We start from the raw sequence: 24013 nt of genomic DNA, 5'->3' as shown, positions 1-24013 counted from the left end.
GTTTCAGTGATGCTGCCTGGGAATATTTCTTGTCTTAATGTTTTCAGAAAAACTTGTTTCTTGGTTTTGTTCCATTTATCATAGCTGTTTATCACATGTTGTTCTTTAGATTATTCCAAGATGGTCCACAAGTTCAGTGTCTTCAATGTTAACCTGGTAGTCTACAGGAGGTGCGTGTATGTTTTAAGTGTGGTAGAACTGATTTATGTGCTAAATCATGGTAAGCTAGATGTGGTTGTTATCTGTGATTGTGTACAATGTTCTGGGTCATCTTACAATGAAAGCAACTTTTATTATTTAAGAGTGATTATTATACAAGAAATATGTAAAAATTATACTTCCTATAATAAATAGTCTTCTTGAAATTTCTAAGATCATTTTCAATAAAACAATTTCCTAATGAAATGGGTCTTTGGTGAGACACCGGGGAATAAAGGAAATAAATTGAGAAAAATACCACAAGTTTATTTTTAGTGATCCTATTCCCATGGACTCAAATGTGATTTTTTAATTACAATATATCACTGAAAATAAGTTTTGTATTTGTTTAGAGAGATGCTATCGTAATTACCATTTTAACTTGTAGATGGAGTGATACCTGTAGTGAAGTCTTCAGAATATTAAACCTATGGTCTATCTTTGACATGATTAAGCCATTATTTCCTAAATAAATTTTAAAAGAACTTTAAATAGCAACTTAATAGAGCTCCTGTTTTTTCTCAGTTCAAACATATTAATATATAATTCACAGAATAATTATATTGTACAAAATATATTTTAAAAATCCATCATGATTTTCCCATATTTAATTTTATGAAAATATGATCACATAACCACTAACATACATTGATGAGTAAAAATAAAGTATGTAAAGTATGTTACATGTGTGCAAATAATTTAGCATAATCACTATCTTTGCCTGATAAACTACAATTAAAATTGAGTGTTTTTGGTTGACATTAACATGGAATGTATCTAACATTTTTGGTGGTAAAATAATTTTTAGCTTAAATTTTTTTGGTTTCTTTCTTTCTTTCTTTCTTTCTTTCTTTCTTTCTTTCTTTCTTTCTTTCTTTCTTTCTTTCTTTCTTTCTTTCTTTCTTTCTTTCTTTCTTTTTTGAGATTTACAAGTATTTGTTAGAGTCAAAGGCCTCCAGCCAGAGCAGTGTGGAGGGGGGCTTCCAAGAAAGGAAAACCCAAAGGGATTGGTGGCAGTGGACTTTTAAAGTACAATTTTGAAGGAAAAAATAAAAAAAACTTGACTCTCAGATTGGCATTCAGTTACCAGGTGGTGACAAAAACCATCAAAAGGCCTCATGCACAATTCTCCATCCTGCCTGGCCTGCTAAGGGTGGGGTAAATAACTGGTTTTCACAATAAACTGTGAGCTCAGGAAGAGCTCCCTTGCTCTTCTCATGGTAAATCTGGAGGTTCTGAAGGAAGGAGGGCAGCCTCCACTGGGATCCCCTGACTATCTATCATCCCATCTGACTCCTCACATTCCCACCTCCCGAAGATGGAAGCCCTAACATCTGTTAGGGGGAACTGGATGATGGCTGCTGTGGCTGCTTCAAGCTGAAAAGGTGGCATCTTTGGGAAGGGGAGTCCAAGACAGTGTTCCAGCAGGATGTGGCTTCTCAGTAGGAAGTGGCTTCTCCAGGGGGATGCAGTGCCAGCTTGCAGAAACTGCTTCTATCGGAGGTGTCATGTGCGTGGCCACCTAGAATTTTACTTTTTTAAGTCTAGAGAAAATGAATCTCACAGCAGTTTAGACTCACAGGATCTCAAGCTGAGGACAAAGTCATTATTAGAGGCCCTAAGAAAGGAGTCTAAACCATGAGCAAGGTTTTGTTTTTTTTTTTTTTTTTTTTTTTTTTTATTGAGAGGCAAATAGTAATTGACAGAAAGGGCTTGAGAATAATCAGGTGGGCTTTAAGGCCTTGTCAGTTATGAGGCTCAAATCTATCTCTTCACAGGTGGTACGTCATAAAGGAGGTACCCTGTTGACTTCCATTACCTAGATGGCCTGGGAGGAGAGCTGGCTTGAAGAGAAGGTAGGTGGCATGTCTAAAAGGAAAACATTTATCAGTTAATATACAGTTCTGCCTGTAATGTTGTTGACCCTACTTGGCAATCCCCGTGACAGCAGTGGTTACTTTGGAAGCTGGGGTGAGTGAAGGGTTTTTCAGCTTGGAGAGAACAAGGTCGTGGCTCTGACCTGGAGCCCTTCAACTCCAGGGCATGTCTGTTTCCAGTGACCCAACTCTTTTTCTGTCTTTTATAGCTTAACAATCAAACTCTGTATTTATCTGAAATGCCATCTATTGCATCCTAAATAGCTTGAAGTTTGATAAGTTATAATATAAAAATGATGGATATCTGTGCTGTTTCTGTGCCTCTTTACTCTCAAATGATTCCTTCTCCCGCATCTCTGCCTTTTTTCCCCCAGAAATGAAAATCACAGGGAGGTTTTTCCAGCAGAGGGTGTTTCCAATGTGTTAATTGTCTTCTGGCCAGATTAGCCAATGTGGGTACTGGTTTGCAACTGGAGAGCTGGGAAGGGAGAAGCCAAGTTTTTTTCCACTCCCTCTCTGCTTCCAGAAGCTTCTCCAGCAGCCTCTGTGTGGGCACGATTCCAGGTAGATGAATGTGACTTGGCCTCAGTATCCTGGCAACCCTGAACTAGCCCTGGGGCCACATTTGTCTCTCTAGCCTATGGATAGTGGTGACTTCATGTTTTTGCTAATCGCTGTGTTGCTGCCTCTATCATACTTGGTCATTCAGTTCTTTCATTTCTATGTATAATGAGTTCCTTGCATTAAATATTATCAGTTTTAAAGGCTTATTTTCAGTGTTCTGGATGAAACCTGCCCAATACATTCTATTAATTTTATTTTTAAAAAATACTTATTTATTTTTTGAAAGTGTTACCAAAAAAGAAAAGGAGAGAAAGACAAAGAGACTCTTCCATCTACTGATTCACTCCCAAAGTGGTCACAATGATTAGGACTGACCCAGGCTAAAACCAGGAGCCTGGAATGCCATCTGGATCACCCATATCTGTCGCAATGGTCCAAACATTTGGGCCATCTTCCACTGCTTTTCCCAAACCATTAGCAGGGAACTGAATTGGAAGTAGAACAGCTGGAACAGAAAGCAGTGCCCGTATGGGATGCCAGCATCGCAGGTGGCAGCATTACCCACAGCACCACAATGCCGGCTCTCATTCTATTAATTTTAAATATAAGTAATCTAGGGGACTGCACTGTATCATAGTGGATAAAGCTGCGAACTGCAGCACCACCATTCCATTTGGGCACCGGTTCCTGTTCTGGCTGCTCCACTTCCAATTCAGCTCTCTGCTATTGCACCTGGGAAAGCAGTTGAAAATGTTCCAAGTGCTTAAGCCCCTGCCACCCACCTGGGAGACCTGGAAGAACCTCCTGGCTCCTGGCTTCATATTGTCCCATCTCTGGCCATTGCGGCCATTTGGAGAATAAACCAGCAGATGTAAGATTCCCCCCCCCCCCACACACACACCTTGCTGTAACTTTGCTTTTCAAATAACTAAATCATAAAAAATAAAGATTGGTAATCTATAAAAATTAGTATAATAAGTCAGAAGACTCTTATAGATCAGCCATTGGGAAATCTGCATTACTTATGTTTAAATACTTGTTATTTTATATTGAATGTTTATTTATGTCCCTGACGAACTTGTACATTGAAACCCTAACTGGTCATGTGATGGTATTAGGAGGTAGGGCCTTAGCTGAGTGATTATATCATGGGAGTGGAGCACTAATGAATAGGGTTACAAGAAGACACATGCTTGCATGCACACACTCTATCCTTTTCTGGCTGTTCCTCTCACTCCTATCCAACATGCAAGGATACTAACAAAAGACAGCCTTCTAAAAACATGAAGAGTTTCTTTACCAGACACCAGAAATGGCAGAACCTTGATCTTGAACTTCTCATGTCTGATGCTATAGGAAATAAGTACTTGTTGTTAAAGTCACTCAATTTGTGATGTTCTGTTATAGCAGCCTGAGGTGACAAAAGTATAAAGTCAAGAAAACAATTTGTATTGATCAAGATCCTTCTGTTTTATAACATAATTTGTTTCTACATTAGTTAAAATATTAAAACGATTTCCATACTGGGAATTGCAGTGCTATCAGTGGAACTAGCATGGGTTATTTCTCTGTGTGCGTGTGTGTGTGTGTATATAATCACATTGAGGAAGCGTTTGTTTAGTCTGCTTTAATGCTATCCCAGCTAACATTTGTGTATGTTTGTTTTCTTTATCTCAGCTCTTGTAAATCCATGAAAAACAGATGAAAGCCAAATCTTTCATTATTTCTAAATCCCTGATTATGACATGTTTCTCCTACAATGTGTCCCAAAAGAATGAGAGAAGCATCTGTAACCATGCACAGGTTATGTTGTATCCCCTCAGTAACATTTTGTCCATATGGAGCTTAATTCTGCAAACTACCTATAACTAGGTATAAAATTCGGACAGAAAATAGCAATTTATCACAAGTGTCCAGCTGGTTTCTTCTTCTAAGTGGTTATTTCCTAATCTGAAATCCAGCCATTCACTGCCCACTTACATTTTTGAGCTATAAAATCAATAATAAATAGCAAGAACATTCCCTTGAGAGATTAGCCATGCATTCCAACTGAGAAGAACAAATGAAGGGCAATGCCATAGAACTATGTGCTTGGATTTTAATGTAAGAAATAAAATATGGAAAATGGGAGTTGCTCCTTTCATTAAATTGATCAATATATTAATGTAAGATTAAATTTAAAATTCTCCCTATACTCAGAAATATTCTTTACAAGCAAAATTATAGAGAAATAAATTTTCAATTAGTGTAACCTTAGATTTTTGTGAATTTTATTGAGTTATTGGTATTCCTGTAATATAATTGAAATTAACTAGTTAAAAATAGCACACTTTAAGCCCTCTTCAAATTGAAATCTGATCATAAGATTTTGTCATTTTGCCACCTGAGAAAGTGCATTATTATCTCCAAATGCATTTCTAACGGAACTGCATTGTCTAGAAATATTTCAACACAAGATAATCAAGTTTATATCTGACCTAATTTTGTTTGTGTAAAAACATACACGTATATCTGAGTGTATGCTCATACCTATAAATATAAGTATACACACACATACATACACACATTAGGCCTTCTTTGTGGGAGAATTCAACACCTGTGAATTCACCAACTGTGTATAGAAAGTATTCAGCATAGAGGTGGGCATTTGACGCAGTGGTAAAGATGCTACTTGGATGCCCGCATGTAGTCCTGATCCTGACTCCTGTCCTTCTGATCCAGCTTCTGGCTAATGTACACTGCAGGAGACAACTAATGATGGCTCAAGTACTTGGGTCCCTGCCACCCAAGTTGGAGACTGGATTGAATTTTGGACTCCTGTCTTTGAGCTGGTCATCCCTGGCTTTTGTGGGCATTTGGGAAGTGAACCAGCAGATGAAAAAGTTCTGTCTCTCTCTTACACTCTCTCTGTCTTTGAAATAAAATGAAAGTAAATACACATTTTTTTAAAAAAGAAAGCAAGGTGGACCTTAGAGGATTATCATAGATTATTAAGAAATTTAAAAATAGTGTCTCCCATACATGCTCTTGTCCAATATTACCCAGGCATTAGAAAGACTAATAATCTCTCTTTGTTACGTTCTTACTGTTTTACATTAAGTTACTGCCTTTTTCAGGCAGATTCACAAGAGAAGTTCATTTTCATATGGGAGGGAAAATGGTGGAATTTCTAGGTCCTGTCCCCAGGAAATATGCATAGTTCTACAATCTGTCATAACACAGTAGTTAAGAACTTCACCCAATTCTTGTTTCCTAATGTCTGTACTTGGTTTCGTTATATTTATGGTATTATGCTAACTGGTGCGGTGCCAGTTATGTTCTCTTAGAGGACACAGTGGATCTCCTTTGTGCCTACTTCCGAGTAGGAGAATGAGCAATCAATCTCCCAGAATTTCAAGGTCCAGGATCATCCATCAAGTTTCTTGGGATGATCTGGTTAAGTGATACCCATTTAAACCTGGCATGGTGTTTGATAAAGTACAAACCTTACCTATCCCACGTAGGACAAAGGCCTTTTTGTGATTCTTGGGCTTTGCTGGGATTCAGTCCCCAATGTAGCACAGTGTCTGTGCCCATCATATCAGGTAATTAAAAAGGGGAACGTGGGCTGCCCACAAACAGAAAGACTTAAAAAACAGAAAGGTTTTGATAGAACATACACAGAGCTTTGGAATCTTTCCACCTAGTGTGACAATGCAATTAGATGCCAACAGTGTAGCAGATGGCATAGTTGGGCACTCTGGCCAGAGAAACAAGGATTCAAAGGTAATTCTGGAAGGGAGAGGAAACTAGATATACCCCTTTAGAGCAACAGTTCCCAGTAGTGTGAAATGCCCTATTACAGTTGGGGACACTAACCAAGATTTTTCTAGTTACAGTGCACTTTGTCCTACCCATCAAGAGGTGAGTGGAAGACCAATTTTCCCAGCCCCAATCTGTCATGGCACAGATCCCTACCATGAATCAATGATGTGTGTATTCACAACAACAAAGTGTCATATCCCACACCTTATAGTTTCCCAAACTAAGAACAGTACTGGACGTGACTACTGATGAAACTGCCTGTCCACTCCTGGTGGCTGCCCTGGTACCTCTGATTTCACAAGTACAACAGAGGTGGCTTCTATATCTGAAAATGCTTGGGATACAGATGGTCCAGTAGGGGGAACCTGAGTGTCTGGGCTGCTACTGTGGTACAATGTGTCTCTTATACTCTCTTGTTTTAGATGGGGGAAATCTGAGCAAGCAATGGGCAAGACTGTGGGACGTACAACTAGTAGACTCATGAGCCATGGCCACTGGTTGTTGGGCAGTGTACTGAGGACTTACATGGTAGTTGGTACAATGGCAAGAGGAGAGATGTTCATATTAGGAAAGACTCGCTGAGAAACCATGATGTGGCAACAAACGCAAGGATGGCTACGTGAATCTAGGATACAATTAATTGTATATCATGTATCTTTTCATGTTAAAACCTCTGCCCCTGGATGCATGGGGACAGATATCTTGATGAAAGTGTGGGCCCTGGCTCAGATCCAAGCAGCTTATCTATTTGTACATAGAAAGGGCATAATGATGCTAAGGGAGGATGGAACGTAGCTAAGGGTGCAGAATTATCCCCCAAATACAGTAGTTTTATGGCAACTGCACCCAATTTCAGCTGTGAATGCACCTCCAGCCCCACCACTTGGCCTACAGGCATGGACAGATGCACTAAGCCATTCAACTTGTGTGAGACTGGCACATTAGATAGATTGGCCTTATATACTTTAACCTGGGTTGCTAAAGGTACTGGCCTCAGGTAAGCCTTTCCAAACAGAGGAGCTAACCAAGTTGTCACATCATGAAAGATCTTGAAAAAAAAAATTAAGTGTGATGTGTGGGTATCCTTGCTACACTCATAATGACCAAAGTACCCATCTTATGGAACATGCTATCCAAGATTGGGCTCAAACTCATGATGTATCATGGTACTTCCGTCTCCTTATAATCTCCCGGCAGCAGTCATGGAGAGAAAAAACTGATTAAAGCAGTTATGACCCTGTGAGGTAAATCCTCCTTGGCTGACTGGACTGAAGTCCTTGGGGAAACATTAATGATTTTAAATACCCACATGTCTAGTATGCCTACCCCTTATGAGTGCTTAATGTCTCCAGGCCCAGACCAAATGCCATCTGTGTCCAACAAGTATATCTAGCTGTTGTGCTGCCTGAGTTGGATGAGACAGTGTTGCTCTTTTGAACACTGCAGATGTTAATTCCAGGGGAGTGGAAAACTAAATGGAAACTCAAATGGTTTGTTACTCCAGAGTGCATCAGATATTGCTTGCCTCAGTCTGGGGACCCTCTGGCCCACCTAAGTTGCCACTGACCTTGTTGAACTATAGGGCTGTGTTATGACTTATGCCTTGAATTGAGCTAAAGGGGAAATATTGCTGGGCACTAAAGTTAGCCCCATGTGTTGTGCTGTACCACAGCATTTCCCAGCTGCTGCCACCATGTTGTCCAACAGAGATGGAATGATTAGTACTGTCTTGTTGGATGGTGCAGACTTGCTGTTAAAAGATTCTACTAAACATTTATTTTTTCATCTCTCCTTGTGGGTTTTTGTTGTTTTTGCTGCTTTCTTTTCCAGATTCTGCTTTTGAAACCAATGTTCTTCTGCAATGGTCTCATCTTTATGCTTAAGTACATAATGCCTCACATGTTGGGTTGCCCTGGTGGGAATTCTTGCAAGGGTACATTGGATAACTTTAGTTAAGGGTGTTGCAGAGATGTGGCAAACACACAGAGTATAAAGTACATTGGCAATAACACATTTGATAATGCCCAATAGTCCATAAAAAAAAATCTTGAATAGGGTGAGCATTGTGGTACAACAGGTTAAGCAGCCACTTGGGATGCCCATATTCCATGTCAGAATGCCTGGTGAGTCCCACTCAACTCTGCTTCTGATCCAGCTTCCTACTTTTGGGCACCCTGAGAGGCAGCATGAAATGGCTCAAGTGCTTGCATTTCTGTCATCACCCGGAGAACTAAATGGAGTTCAGGAATCCTGACTTCATCATTGTTCAGCTTTGGCTGTTGCAGGCATTTGGTGAATAAACCAGAGATTAGAAGATATCTCTGCCTTTCAAATAAATAAATGAACTAAAAATATACTTTGAATAATCCTGGTCACAGGCTGCTTTTCACATAGATGCTGCCCAATGGGCTACTCCGGCCTATACCAGAACCAATGAGCCAAAAAACAAAAACACATAATGAAAGAGGATTTTGAATAGCTCTCAGATATATTTATGTGACTCCCTTTTTGAGTATGGATGCTTGAGCCAATTTTCAGCTTTGTACTAGGTACACACCAATTATACTGAAGACAGTCGCTCAAATAAATCTAGACACACGGGTTGAATACCATCAAAAAATAAACACATCATTAATTTGAGGAGTAGTGACTGGTTCACAAGATTGAGGTCAGGAGCCAGGTATTTATTGGATTGTCTCTAACGGGACTCACTGGTTGTATAGTATTCATGTCCTTGGTTTCCCCCTGGGTGGTTAGACTATTGCATGATAGGTTTCACATGGGCACAGAGAAAGTTTTTACCACTCCACTGTAGCCAGCTAATGGACCTTTGCTGCAAGCATGATCTACTCATTTTGTTTCCAACAGGATGATCATCTAGCTTCTGTTTTCATTCTCTCATCAGGTCTTGAAGACGTAAAAGCATACATTGAGGGCTTAACCATGTTTGCAAAGCATGCTCTCAATGATAGCAGATATCTTTGTGATCAAAGATGCAATGTCTCAAATGAGAAAAGCAGTGCTACTAAACTGCCTGACTCTTGATATTATAGCTGCAACCCTAGGGGGAGCTTGTACTGTCATTAAGAGAGAATGCTGGCCGGCGCTGCGGCTCAATAGGCTAATCCTCCACCTAGCAGCGCCGGCACCCCGGGTTCTAGTCCTGGTCAGGGCGCCGGATTCTGTCCCAGTTGCCCCTTTTCCAGGCCAGCCCTCTGCTGTGGCCCGGGAGTGCAGTGGAGGATGGCCCAAGTGCTTGGGCCCTGCACCCCATGGGAGACCAGGATAAGCACCTGGCTCCTGGCTTCAGATCAGCACGGTGCACCAGACGCAGCGTGCTGGCCGCGGCCTCCATTGGAGGGTGAACCAACGGCAAAAGGAAGACCTTTCTCTCTGTCTCTCTCTCTCACTGTCCACTCTGCCTGTCAAAAAAAAAAAAAAAAAAAAAAAGAGAGAGAGAGAATGCTGAATGTAGATTCCTGATGGCAACACTAATATTACCAATCTCCTGTCACACATGAAGTTCTCGCTGACTCTCGAGCAAAAATACTTGTTTTGCTCCTGGTGCTCTTGGTGGGAAAAATTGATTGCTATTGTCATTTTCATAATAATTTTCTGTCTCCTTTTGGACATGTGTCTTGTTGCAGTGGATAATACTTACAAACTACACAAATGGCCTTGTGGCATGGCACTGAGACAATGTTAAAACCCCTCACTGGCTCAGAGTATGTCACAAAATAGATGGACACGTAAAATTGTAAGAGCTGGTAGTGAGGGTTGGGATATAGAGATCCAGCTTGACAGGAATTTATGCATCTCCGTTGTAGCTGCCATCTTGCCTGCTAGGAGGTTCTGGCACTCACCCCAAAGCCTGTGGGAAGAAGAAAGCTGTTAAGGTGGTCCTCTGAGTGTTCTGTACTGGGCACGACATGCCTTTTAATTGATGTCTGCCATGTTAACATGTCTTGACTTTTTATTTTATTTTTAAGCAAAAGGAATTTATTTTTTTCACAGTTCTGGAAGCTGCATCAGGTGCCAGCCTGGTCGATTTCTGGTGAGGGTTCTCTTGCTGACTCGTAGATGGCTGCTTTCCATGGGAGGGAAAGAGAGGATTCTGATCTCTTTTCTTATGAGGACATTAATCCTATCAGGTTAGTACTTTAACCTTTTGACTTCATTTAACCTTAATTACCTTGTAATAGCCCTATCTGCAAATATAGCCACATTGAGGGGATTGGAAGTTGGTGTGCACATTTTTGGGGGAAAATTCAGTCCAGAGAACTGCTGAGTAGTTAAATCCCTCCATCCCTGGCACAGTGTCCTACACAGAGTGGGTGCTCTGAATGCATGGTGAATTCAAAGACATTGAACTCCAAAGGCTCTGAGGAGTTATTTTTATAGGCCTTTTATAGACTTTTGGGGTTATTAAGATCCCACAGCCACTAGGAGGTCAAGAGAGGTTGAGCACGTTTTTATAGGAAGAGGACTTAAGAAATTGTGCCAGCTATAGCTATGAAAGCTCAACTTTGAGGGATAAGACTGATGTTGTTCATCCCCAAGGGAATTCCACCTACTTTTTTTTTTAATAGAGAGAACACACCCATCTTCTTGTTCCCTCCCCAAATGCCCACAATAGCCAGGGCTGAGCCAGGCAGAATCTGAGCCAAGAACTCAATTCAGGTATCCCACATGGATGACAAAAACCCAGTAATTTGAGCAATCATCACTGCTTCACTGGGTCTGCATTGGCAGGAAGCTGAGGTCAGGATCCAGAGCTGGGTATTGAACTGAGGTGTTCCAGTATGGGATATGGGTGTCTTAACTGGTGTCCTGACTGCTAGGTCAGACACTCACCTGCATTTTTTAAACATATATTTGCTTATTTATTTTACTCCATAAATTTTTATTTTTTAATTTTAATTAGTTTTTAACATAATCAGTATGGTTTGTTTATACAGTTCTAAGATTGTAATGATAAAAGTCCATTTACAAGAGCTTCTCACATTGGAGTGCCTAGGTTCAGATCCTGGTTCTGGCTTTTGACTCCAGCTTCCTGCATTCCCTGGGAGGCAGTAATGTTTGTTCAAGTGACTGTGTTCCTTGTGATTCTACATGAGAGACCTAGATTATATTACTGGCTCTTAGTTCTGGGCCTTGCTCAGCCCCAGAAATTACAGGCATTTGGGGAGTGAACCAGAAGATAGGAGCCCACTCTGTCAGTCTCTCAAAAGAAAAAAAAAGTCCAGTTATATACTGGTTGGCTGTGGGCCACTTTTGTCTACCTTAGCATACAGCCTCTGGAAGTGGTTATCCTTAGGTCTCGCTGCCACTCAAGATGTACTTCTAAGTCCTTAGTAAATTATACTCTGTGTAATCCTTTATTTGCTCTTCTCTTTCTTTGATCTCTCAGCGCCCATCACTTTTGGTAAAGGTTTTTATTATTTGTTTGTTTGTTTTGGACAGGCAGAGTGGACAGTGAGAGAGAGAGACAGAGAGAAAGGTCTTCCTTTTCTGTTGGTTCACCCTCCAATGGCTGCTACGACCAGCGCACTGTGGCCGGTGCACCACATTGATCCCAAGCCAGGAGCCAGGTGCTTCTCCTGGTCTCCCATGCGGGTGCAGGGCCCAAGGACTTGGGACATCCTCCACTGCCTTCCCGGGCCACAGCAGAGAGCTGAACTGGAAGAGGGGCAACCGTGACAGAATCTGGTGCCCCAACCGGGACTAGAACCCGGTGTGCCAGTGCCGCAGGCAGAGGATTAGCCTATTGAGCTGCAGCACTGGCTGGTAAAGGTTTTTGTACAACAGGTTTTTATAAATGCTATGATTTATTGTTTCCTCATACATGTGTTAATAGGAAAATCAAATAAGTAACATTATAGAAAACTTTTCTGTGATTTTATTCTGTAAAACTATAAAGTTAAATAAAAAATCCTTTGCTCTCAAAGGCTTGCAAATTAGTTGATAAGCATAAAAAATGCTAGAGTTAAGACCTTGTGGAAACCAAAGTCAGTAAGTACTGATGCTATCTCATTGAATTCTTGCCGTCTTGGAAATAGTTATTACTAATTTCACTTTAAGGTAGAAAATCGGGGCTAATGTTGTAGCATGATAGGCTAAGCCTCCACCTGCAGCATTGGCATCCCACATGGGCACCAGTTCAAGTCCCAGCTGCTCCTCTTCCAATCCACCTTTCTGCCTACAACAGTTGTTTTCTGCAGTGGAAGATGGCTCAAATGCTTGGGCCTTGCTCCTGCATGGGAGGTCCAGAAGAAGCTCCTGGCCCTAGATTTGTATTGGCCCAGCTCTGGGCCATTGCTGCCACTTAGGGAGTGAACCAGCAGATGGAAGACCTTTCTGTCTGTCTCTCCATATCTGTCTATAGTGCTACCTCTCAAACTGAAAAAAAATTAAAAAGTAGGAAAGCAATTCAGAATTTATTCAGCCAAGATCATATGACTAGTGTGTATCTTGCTGGAAATTTTAACTTAAATATAACCAATTCTAAGGTTCTTATCTTTTTATTATAAAATTCTAACTTCCATCGTAAAAATCAATACAATAAAATCAAATATATTGAAAGGCAGCCTGAAATTAAAAGAACACTGAGTACAATAGAAAGTAAATTAGTTATATCTTAGATGGTTTGTGAAATTTTCACGGAAGAGGAGAAATTTGATTGTCTTAAAAATTAGGTTAGGCGTTAAAGAAATGAACAGTCTTAATGTGCAGATTTTGGAAAGTGGAAAAGCATAAGATACGTACAGAGAAAACAAGATAAGAAAAAAATAGCTGGAATGTAAAACTCAAGGTCAGAGTTGGGAGATTTTATTGAAAATGTTGATTATGGCCAAATTCAGAGGGACTTGAATTCCAGGCCATGAGGATTGATCAGTATCTTGATACATAGAAAGCATTCAAGAAATGTTTTTGATTTAAATAGTCAATGTATCCCATAAGCAATAGGGAATATAGATAGTTTTAGTAAGGAAGCATGGCATAATGACAGTGTTGCTTCCTAATGATTATTCTGAAGGCATCATTTGAGACAGGCAAAACTGTGAGTTGACAACTTTGAAGCATAAGACAACAGCAGAGGAATTTACATGAATGAATAGATAATAGACATATTTAGAAGTTGTATCAGGAAGTCAAATGATCTGAGGCTCTGGAAATAGAATAGTTTAAATAATACTCTTAAAAAGATGTGCTGAACACCTACCAAGTGACATGTAAACACTGTGCAAGCAAAAGGGGACGTGGGTTCATAGGTAGAGTTACAGAGTACAGTTACAGAGTGAAATATGTGGGAACAGACAGGAAGTGATTCCCTATGAGCTGGAGAGTAATTGGGAAGTTGTAAGGGGCAGTCAGTTTTAATTGACTTCACCTTGAATAAATACTGAGTTTGTCCAAAGTATGCATATTGCACAGAAAGAAATATCTGCTTTCTAGAGGATACTGTACACAGTCAAGTAGAGGTAAAATCATTGCAATACAATGAACATACTGTCAGGTAATGCTATTTTGTCTAGATGTATGTGTTTGCAACTATTTCCATATACTACAAAATGCAGTTTGTTACTCATATCTAATTTCTTTGAGGAGGTGAATTTGTTTTTATTCTCAATTTTGTAACAGATTCTATCAAATATTTTAATGTGTTTAAACATACATTTTATAGATTAATATACAGGTAGTTAATCTCAGCTCAAACCATGGTGACTGAGTTAGAGGCTCCAGGGACTACCTCCTCACAGAGGCACCACTTTGGTTGTACACACATCAAGTCATTTTTATCAGAGTTACAGGGAACCACATTACCTTTTCTCATTAAGTCATAAGAAAACTTACATTTTAGAAAGCAAGTAGGAAAAAGTTGTCTGCATAAGTAAATATATAATTTTTGCTTAAATTATATAAATAGCTTTATTTTAATATGTGAGTAATATGAGTATATCTTAAAATTATATGAGTTCAGAATTTTAAACTGTGTTGCTTTGGAATGGGTGCTTTATATTTATAAAGCATGGTTTTGAGGGCTGGTGTTGTGACATACTAGGTTAAGTTGATGCCTGCAAAGCCAGCATCCCATATGGGTGCCAGTTTGAGCCACAGCTGCTCCACATCTGATGCAGCTTCCTGCTAATGCACTTTTGGGAAAATGTAAGAAGATGGCTTAAGTACTTGGGCCTCTATAGGATGGAGCTCCTGGCTGCTGTCCTCAGGCTGGCCCAGCCCCAGCTGTTGGTGGCCATTTCGGCAGTAAAGCAGTACGTGAGAGATATTGCTCTCTCTCCCCCTCTCTCAGTAACTCTGCCCTTCCAATAAATAAAATAAATATTAAAAAACAAAATGAAAAACATGGTTTTGGGTGCTAGCATAGTGGTGTAAACCTAGGTAAATCTGCCGCCTGTGATGTGTGCATCCCTTATGCATGCTGGTTTGAGTCTAGGCTGCTCCACTTCTGATGTAGCTCCCTGCCAACGGCATGGGAAAAGCAGTGGAAGATGACCCAAGTATTTGTGCTTCTGCCACTGAAAAGGGAGACCCAGAAAAAGCTCCCGGCTCCTGTCTTCAGCCTGGCCCAGCCTGGCCTTTGTAGCTATCTGGAGAGTAAACCAATGGCTGGAAGATTTCTCTCTTTTTTCTATCTTGCTCTCCCTATAACTCTTTCAAACACATAAGTAAATCTTAAAAAAACATGATTCTTGACCAGTGCCGTGGCTCACTTGGCTAATCCTCTGCCTGTGGCATCAGCACCCCAGGTTCTAGTCCTGGTCTGGGCGCTGGATTCTGTCCCAGTTGCTCCTCTTCTGGTCCAGCTCTCTGCTGTGGCCTGGGAGTGCAGTGGAGGATGGCCTAGGTGCTTGGGCCCTGCACCCACATGGGAGACTGGGAGGGGGCACCAGGCTCCTGGCTTTGGATTGGTGCTGAGCGCCGGCCGTGGCGGCCATTTTGGGGGGTGGACCAATGGAAAGGGGAGACCTTTCTCTCTGTCTCTCTCTCTCACTGTCTAATTCTGCTTGTCAAATAAAAAAAACCAAACAAACATGATTCTTATACAAAGATATACAGATGCATTATATTGTGAACAGTATACGTAATAAAGTAACTTCTGTACTGTGTATTTGGTCTGTTGGTACTTATAAAAAGGAGGTTATTGTAAAGTGTAAATGTGTGAGTTTATTTAGGGATTTAGTTCAATTTAGAGTTTAATTTAATGAATGTTTAATGGATGAACGTTACCAGTTAAACAAAACATGACTAATGCCTTGAAATCACTCCTAACCTCCCTATGCATCATATATTTCTAGATTTCTAACTTTATAGAAAAATAACTAACTCTAACTTTAAAAATATTATCAGCATCACACTGAAAAATACCTACATTTCAAATGTAATGATATGGCAATTTTTTTAGATTTATTTATTTATTTGGAAGACAGAGTTTCAGAGAGGCAGAGGCAGAGGTAAAGAGAGTGAGAGAGATTTCCATCTGCTGGTTCATTCCCCAAATGGCTGCAATGGCCGGAGCCAAAGCCAGGAAGCCTGGAGCTTCTTCCAGGTCTCTCACATGGGTACAGGGACCCAAGCACTTGGACCATCTTCCACTGTATTCTCAGGCCACAGCAGGGAGCTGGATCAGAATAGGAGCAGCAGGGACTTGAATCAGCACTCCAGTGTGGGATGCAGGTGTCCCAAGCAGTGGCTTAACCTTCTATGCCACAATACCCATGTCAAACTTCATCTTTTCTAGATGTGTCTCCTCTTTGTTCATCATGTGCAAACAGGGAGAAATGCCTGGTGAAGTGTTTTGTGTGCATTCTCAGTGAATTGTGTCCCTGGCTCTAGCTGTATGTTTCTTCACTGAATTATGAAAGTGACGTGATGGTTGTTGCTTTTCCTTAGTTAGTAAGGAATTTATCAACTTTTCAGTTTGCGTTTGGGGGAACGTAGAACTCTCTGGAAGGCTCTCCATTTTCCCCTCATATTCAGAAGCTATTAACCAAGTTAAGAGAAGTGTGTGAGGAGCAGTAAAATTGGCCTAGTATTTTTGATGCTTGTTTTTTTTTTTTTTAAGTGGAGGAAATTCCCTTTATATTTCAGTTTTTAAATTAATAATGACTGTGGGGAGCAACTCAGACTAGACTAAGTTACTGGAATTAAGACTTATTCTATGCATCTGCTCTCCCACAATATGGCGCTGGGAGAGGAGGAAACAGCTTCTACACAGCTGCCTCCAGTTCAACCAATAAACTGTAGGACCTGCTCCTGATTGGAGGAGAGCAGCGTACTCGGCATGTGGGTAGCAGAGTTGGGATTGGTGGAAGAGGACTATAAAGGAGGAGAGAGACAACATGCACCAGGAACATCTATCTGAATAACACCTGTGCAGCCCCCGAGAGAGCCGGCCGGCGGTGTGCCGCTCCCCTGTGGAAGTGGGGAAAGTGGCAGGGGGAACTGCCCTTCCACGGAGGTGGAACAACCCGGGAAGAACCAGCAGCAAATCCGGGGAGGGCCGAGCAGACAAAAGAACAACGCAGGGTCCTGTGTCGTTTCTCCACGAAGAGGGGGAGCGACAAATGACCAAAAAAGGGCTGAAATATTTGGAGAGCTGACAAGGAAGCAGTTTCAGTGTGACTATGACTGTGGTGATCCTGTCCTGCTGTCCTTGGGGGTAGGTCTTCATTTCTTCTCATTTGCTTTTTTTTAGGGGGACATTATAATCCTTTACATTTTATTCAAATGAAAGACTTGAACATGGCCATGTTTGTCTTACATAATATGAAGACAATTCGTTGCAAATGAGCATAATATAAAGATAGATGCAAGCTGCTCATGAATATTCGATCAATGTAATAAGTCCATGAGCTATTTTTTTATTCTTATCAAAGCATTTGTAAAAGTATGATAGAAAGCTATTATGGAAAATGTCACAAAAACACTAAGCCACTTCAACTTTTGAAAAATTGTTTTCTTAATGCCTCACACTAGGGGTTACACAGGAGGAATAACAGGTAACACAAAAGGGGAGTGCAGTGGAGCAAAATAATCTCATCCTAAAGATGAGGTTTTGTTTTTTGGAAATTATTTATATTTTTGCCTCTAAAGATTAACAAACTTGGGATTATCTGTATTACTGAAATAATACAGTAGCTTGAAATATGGTTTCTGAGCTTCAAGATTGCCTAAAAGTTAATAGAAACAAATGAGATTTAGAAGAACATGAATTGCCTTTTCCACATAAGCTAATGAATTTGATTCATGGATATTTTACCATTAAGGCTTTGGAAAATGAAAATTTGAAAAATGAATTGCTTCATTCCTTAATCAAACATTTATTACATAATAAAAGTTTTGTGTTTATTAACTATATATTGAGAATTAAATGGCTGGCACAGTGTGCTACTTGTTAATAATTCCATAACTTGGGAGATGATTGCTAGACATTGTTTGAAGAATACAATTAATGAAAGCATAGCTAATTAAATTTTCAGAAATTAGATAATATGAAGATTTTAAATGGGGAAGACAGAAAAATGCTTATACTTTACTTATATTTTGCTACAAAATATGTGAAAAAGAAAGGTTAATTGAAGTAAATCATATGAAACTATTTTAGCAAATCTATTGCAAACTGCCTTTTTGGTGCAAATGAGTTTCTAAATTCTGACTCTTTGATTTTTCTATTATATTGCTTTATGCTAAATTTGGTATCTTAGTGACAACATTAAAGAAATACCCACGTATTATTTCTCAAGTGTATTGTAGCTACTTTCCAAATTAGCATCATTTTTTAAAAATATGTATTTATTTATTTGAAAGGCAGAGCCACAGAAAAAGAGGGTGGGAGAGACAGGGAGAGAGAGAGAGAGAGGGGTCTTCCATCTACTTGTTCATTCCCCAAATGGTAGCAATCACCAGAGCTGGGGTGATCTAAAGCCAGGAGTTTCAGCCATGTCTCCCATGTGGCTATCTCCAGCTGCTTTCCCAGGTGCATTAGTAGGGAGCTGGATTGCAAATGGGGCAGCTGGGACTTAAACCAGTGCCCAAATGAGATGCCAGAATTGCCAGTGGTGGCTTTACTCATTATGCCACAACATCTAGACTTAGTTTCCATATTTTTCTATTTGAATAGATGTCACGTATATAATGAAAAGCCAGTTATTCTATCAATATTTTTTAAAAAGTCATTTTCCTACAGTAAGTACGTAAACATTACTTCATCCAAATACATATATAATTATTCTAAGTTGAATAACATTCCCATCCCAGTTTCTTGGTTATTTGAGCTCTAATGGACAAAGGATAGGTGAATTCTCCAGATCCTCACACAAGGATATGTGAGGGTGAATGAAAACCAGTGAAGTAATTCTGGAAGGTAATATTGTACACCTTATAGAAAAGAATAAGAAGTTATGAAAATAAGATAGTTTTTTAAATTCCTGTTTCTGTAATGAAACTCTTTTGGTATTAGAAAGTTTTATAGTAAATCCAAGAAAATTATTTGGTTTTTTATTCTTGGGATTCAACATAAGATGGACGTTCAAAAATTGTTATAATTTGCCCTGCTAACTGAAAAAAAATCATATAATCATTATAATAGATGTAGAAAAGATATTTTCTATAAGACTAAAAGATTTCTGGCCAGCGCTGCAGCTCAATAGGCTAATCCTCCGTCTGCAGTGCCGGCGGAGTTCTAGTCCCAGTCAGGGCGTCAGATTCTGTCCCGGTTGCACCTCTTCCAGGCCAGCTCTGCTGTGGCCCAGGAAGGCAGTGGAGGATGGCCCAGGTTCTTGGGCTCCTGCACCCACATCGGAGACCAGGAGAAGCACCTGGCTCCTGGCTTCGGATCAGCGCGGTGCACCGGACGCAGCGTGCTGGCCGCGGCCTCCATTGGAGGGTGAACCAACGGCAAAAGGAAGACCTTTCTCTCTGTCTCTCTCTCTCACTGTCCACTCTGCCTGTCAAAAAAAAATTAAAAAAAAATAAAAATAAAAGATTTCTAAAGTGGACTTTATTACAATTGATTGTATCTGTTGTTAAAAATCACTGGTAAGAAAGAAAACAGGCAAGCCTCAAAGTGTAATATGTTGGTGAGACACATACCTGAGAAAGGACCCATATCAGTATTATTCAAATAAGTTCTTTACATTGTTAAGAAAATGCAAACAATATCAAAGATGTATTTTACAAAAGAGACAAGATAACTCAATATTATTAATCATCAAAGTAACTATAATTAAAACAACATGAGAATATAGTAAACATGAAGCAATGAATTAACTTAATGGTTAAAAATTTTAAAAGTTGAAAATAAAAATTCTAATAAGGAAATTCAGGAAATGAAACACATTCAAGTGGTAATTATGGTGATTATGTGAAAAGAGCCACTTTGAAAAACTGGCAATATTTACTAAAACTGAAGGTTTATAAGTTCTGTGAACCAGCAGTTCTACCCTGCAACCAACAGATATGAAAATCTGTGTGCACCAAATGACAAATATAAGAATATTGATGACAGTAGCCTAAAATGTGATACAACCAAATAAACTATGGAATAGTCTTATAAAACGATGTTATACAGTAATGTAAATAAAGGCACTACTACTGATCACAGCCTTGGGTTACTTTCACAAACACAATGTTGAATAAAACGAGAATCATAACAGCCCAGGCATACTATGGACCTATTTCTATAAATCTCAAAGCAAGATAGAGCAAAGAGCTGACCAAAGAAGGAAACCTACTGGCTAACTTTTGGGGGACTTCTGTGTTCCTGTAGTTGTACATCAAAGTGGTGAGATTATTTATGAGCATTTTCCTGATTATAGTTGTATACTTTCCCTAACTCTATGTGGGATAGATTTAAATAGTTTATTTTATTAAAAAGAAAAAAATACTTTTTGTATTAATAAGTCACTGAATATTATTTTCTTAACATACCTCAAAGGAAATGTATATTTCAAATCCAGGATTTGGTAGCTAGCTATATACTGGATTCATCAGGAGGTTTATGTGAATTATTCAATAGATAAATAGAATCTTCAGTTTGTACATTCTTAAGTAATTTTACCAGTGCCAGAAACAGTTTCACTCCTTGTTCACAGATGCTGAAATGGAATTATAAATGGCTTAAGCAACTTATTAATCATCACTATCAGTGGAATGTGCAAAAAGAAATAATTATTAAAATCCTGCAAGCGTTTATCATTTTTTTTAACATTCTAACTTCCATATATAAAGGAGAACATGCAGTATTTGTCTTTCTATGTCCAGCTTATTGTACTCAATATGATGTCGAAATGCCTGTGTGTATCAGTTTTGCTGCAAATACGGTGTTTTGTTAAACCTCGTTTTAAATCTTTATCAAACAAATTACTAAAAATTATATCCTACTATGGTTTTAGTGACTTTTTGACTGTTTAAAATTACCTTTTATGAGTGCAGCTGAACATATTTTCATTTGATATTGTTTAAAGCCCTTGTATACTTTCTTTCTCAGCTGTGATCTTCTTGCTTTTTATCTGTTGAACTCCTTATTTAGTGGAGCATTAAGCCTTTGAATACAGTGTAAATTAAAAATATGTTATCTCAGAAATAAAATGAAAAAAAAAGAAAAATCCTACAAGCATTGTGTGTTCAGTAAGAACACAATATGAAGGTTCTTTTTTTGTTTCAATAGGCATTCAACTATTTTTTTTTTCAAAGTTCACATTTTAAAGAAAGCAATGGAAACTAGGTAATTCCCCCCAAGTATCAGGACAGTGTTCCACAGATCAATCGCTATTTTGTAGTTCATAAATTGATGATACTTTTTGCCCTGCCTCTGGTTTTGCACTTTGGAACATAACTATGTGATATCACATCACAGAGAACACCACAAAATAATTCCTTCTCCTTGAACAGTGCCATTGTGCTCAGTGTTCTGTGGCTGTTTGGTGTTGTGCACTTTATGTGGTTTTAATTATTATTGTTTATTTTGATGGTGTTTTAATTGTTGATGTAACACCCTGAGCATCTTGGTGAGAGCTTCATAATAATTAAAAATATTATTATAATAGTTCCTGGGAGGTAAAGAAATAGCCAGGCTCCTTAGAGCAGAGTTCTTGTGTGAGCTAATTGCACCAAGAATAAACATATTTCCTCTGGGGCAGTAGGAGGTAAGATTAAAAAGTGCATCTTTTTGCCATTCCCCTCCCCCAGCTCTCCCTGCTGCTGTCTCTGCCTTTGTGACTAACAAGGTTTACACTTTTTTTTTTCAATCTGATGACTGGCACAGTGTCAGCCCTCATAGCCCCACAGTCTCAATGGCATGATATCAGCCTGGGAAAGACACCAAACATACAGCACACATGCATGTTGTAGGCTGTAACATTTTTGTGATGGGCATTTTAGCTTTATGCAGTGTCATTACTATAAAATTTAATGATTTAATGGATGAAAGAGATGTGAAAAATATCAAGCATTTCTGCATAATTATCTTTTACTGTGATGTTGTAGTAGTTTTTATTCCTAAAAAAGTGATTTTAATGAATCTTTTCTACCTTTCGAAAGAAAGTTCATTAATCATTTTGTTAATGCATATTTTTGAGGACAAGAAAATAGTGGTTATTCTCAGGGAAGAGATGATGGCTGATTATATCCTCTCAAATGCTTTCTTGTGTTTTCTACTAAAATGCATTTATTGTACAATGATTTCAAAAACTTCACTTGATGATATAGGTCAAATAATTCTTATATTACTTTGATTATTAAATTAATGACATGTATTGGGTGTCATATACAAAGCAAAGCTCTTATTTTTAAAATTGTATTTTACAATGTCTACAATAAATATGTGCTACATATAATATATTTTTATTATAGGAATTAGAATATGAACTATTTCATGTTCTATGGTCAAATCTCATAGAATTTATGAAGGTGATTGTAAGAGAGAATTTTTTTTTACTTTTGGATACTGTATAATATAAATAAGCATATCAGTTTTTTAAAGATTTATTTATTTTGAAAGAGTTACAGGGACAGAGGGGAAAAGAGAGGGATCTTCCATCCACTGATTCATTCCCTAGATGGCTGGATGCCACCGCGGAAGCCAGGAGCCACATCCAGGTCTCCCACATGGTTGGCAGGGACCAAAACACTAGGGCCACCTTCTGCTGTGTTTCTCAGGCCATTAGTACAGGGTTGGATCGGAAGTAGAGCAGGTGGGACACAAACTGGCGCCCAAATTAGATGTTGACATCATCACAGGTGACAGCTTTACCCACTATGCCACAAGGCCGACCCCAATCATATCAATTTTTCAGTTTATTTGAGAATAGGAGAGACACAAAGAGATGGACAAAGAGGGCCCTCATCTACTGGTCCATTCCCCAAATGCCTGTAACAGCTGGCCTGGAAAGAGTCAAATCTAGGAGCTGAAACTCAATCCAGAAACCCATTTATTTAAGTCATCATGGCTGCCTCCTAGGTCTGCATTAGTAGGAAGCTGGAGTCAGGAGCTGGACCCAAGAAATCTAAAATGGGGTGTGGAAATCTTAGCCGAGTGTCTTAGCAGCTAGGCCAGATGCTTGCCCTGATCACAATCCATTTTCACTGGGGAATCCCATGAATCTTCCAATAAATGTTGTATTGCTAGTTTTTGTATGCCTGGCTACTAAGATGAGATAATTGTATGGACTATTACTTTGAAATTAATAAAAGCTACTACAGAATGGAATTGTCAGAACAAAAAATGTCATCAAAACCATTTTTATGGAAAGCATTAGCAATTAATATTAATAGTGCTACAATTTTACCCTGAATTTGCTTGAAGGGTTAAAGACAAAGACTGGCAGAGCAAAGTTGCATTTCACTGGGAATATTTACTATTGAGCTTTTATTTTGTACTGATGAAATGATTTAAAGTTTGCTTTTTTTTTTAAGTGAAATAACTTTTGAGGTGAGTGAAATAAAAAAATTTATTCTCCCCAATGTAATTCTGGCATGGAAAAATGTATGTATGCAGGCCAGTGCCGCGGCTCACTTGGCTAATCCTCTGCCTGCAGCGTTGGCACCCCAGGTTCTAGTCCCGGTTGGGGTGCTGGGTTCTAGTCCCAGTTGCTCCTCTTCCAGTCCAGCTCTCTGCTGTGGCCCGGGAAGGCAGTGGAGGATGACCCAAGTGCTTGGGCCCTGCACCTGCATGGGAGACCAGGAGGAAGCACCTGGCTCCTGGCTTCGGATCAGCGCGGTGCACCAGCCGCAGCGGCCATTGAGGGGCGAACCAACGGAAAAAAAAAAGGAAGACTTTTCTCTCTGATTCTCTCTCTCTCTGTCCACTCTGCCTGTCACAAAAAAATAATGTATGGATGCATCACAGTATTTGATTTCTTCCTGAAGCAAGCATGGCTGTTAACTGTCATCTGGAAGGATTGACTTTTCTAGATTGTGACAAGGAGGTGAAACACAAATATACCAAGAATAGGTCTTTCCAGGAGATGATAGGAAAAAATATTTTTCTTCATTTTTACAATTGAGATCAACAGTTTGCAAAGTATGAATTCACTTTTTTCCTTGGCATA

At 39.3% G+C, this 24013-nt stretch overlaps 1 long non-coding RNA gene across 9 annotated transcripts in view; it reads left to right on the top strand.

Annotated features, from left to right (window-relative positions):
- LOC149122331 (uncharacterized) overlaps window positions 1-24013 on the top strand; it is a 375722-nt gene that overhangs the window by 339308 nt on the left and 12401 nt on the right. For 4 of the 9 annotated variants that reach the window (XR_016220691.1, XR_016220689.1, XR_016220687.1 and 1 more), the window contains 2 exons: window positions 1977-2054; window positions 10458-10594. This is a non-coding gene — a long non-coding RNA (uncharacterized LOC149122331). Of the gene's footprint in view, window positions 1-109; window positions 171-1976; window positions 2055-10457; window positions 10595-24013 lie in introns of all 9 variants that reach the window. The other 5 variants (XR_016220694.1, XR_016220692.1, XR_016220688.1 and 2 more) reach the window with 3 other exon arrangements.

Source organism: Oryctolagus cuniculus, chromosome 14, assembly GCF_051225735.1.
Source record: "Oryctolagus cuniculus isolate XC-2025 breed Fujian yellow rabbit chromosome 14, ASM5122573v1, whole genome shotgun sequence".
Taxonomy (NCBI): Eukaryota; Metazoa; Chordata; class Mammalia; order Lagomorpha; family Leporidae; genus Oryctolagus; species Oryctolagus cuniculus.
This window is presented reverse-complemented; position numbering and strand designations above follow the sequence as displayed.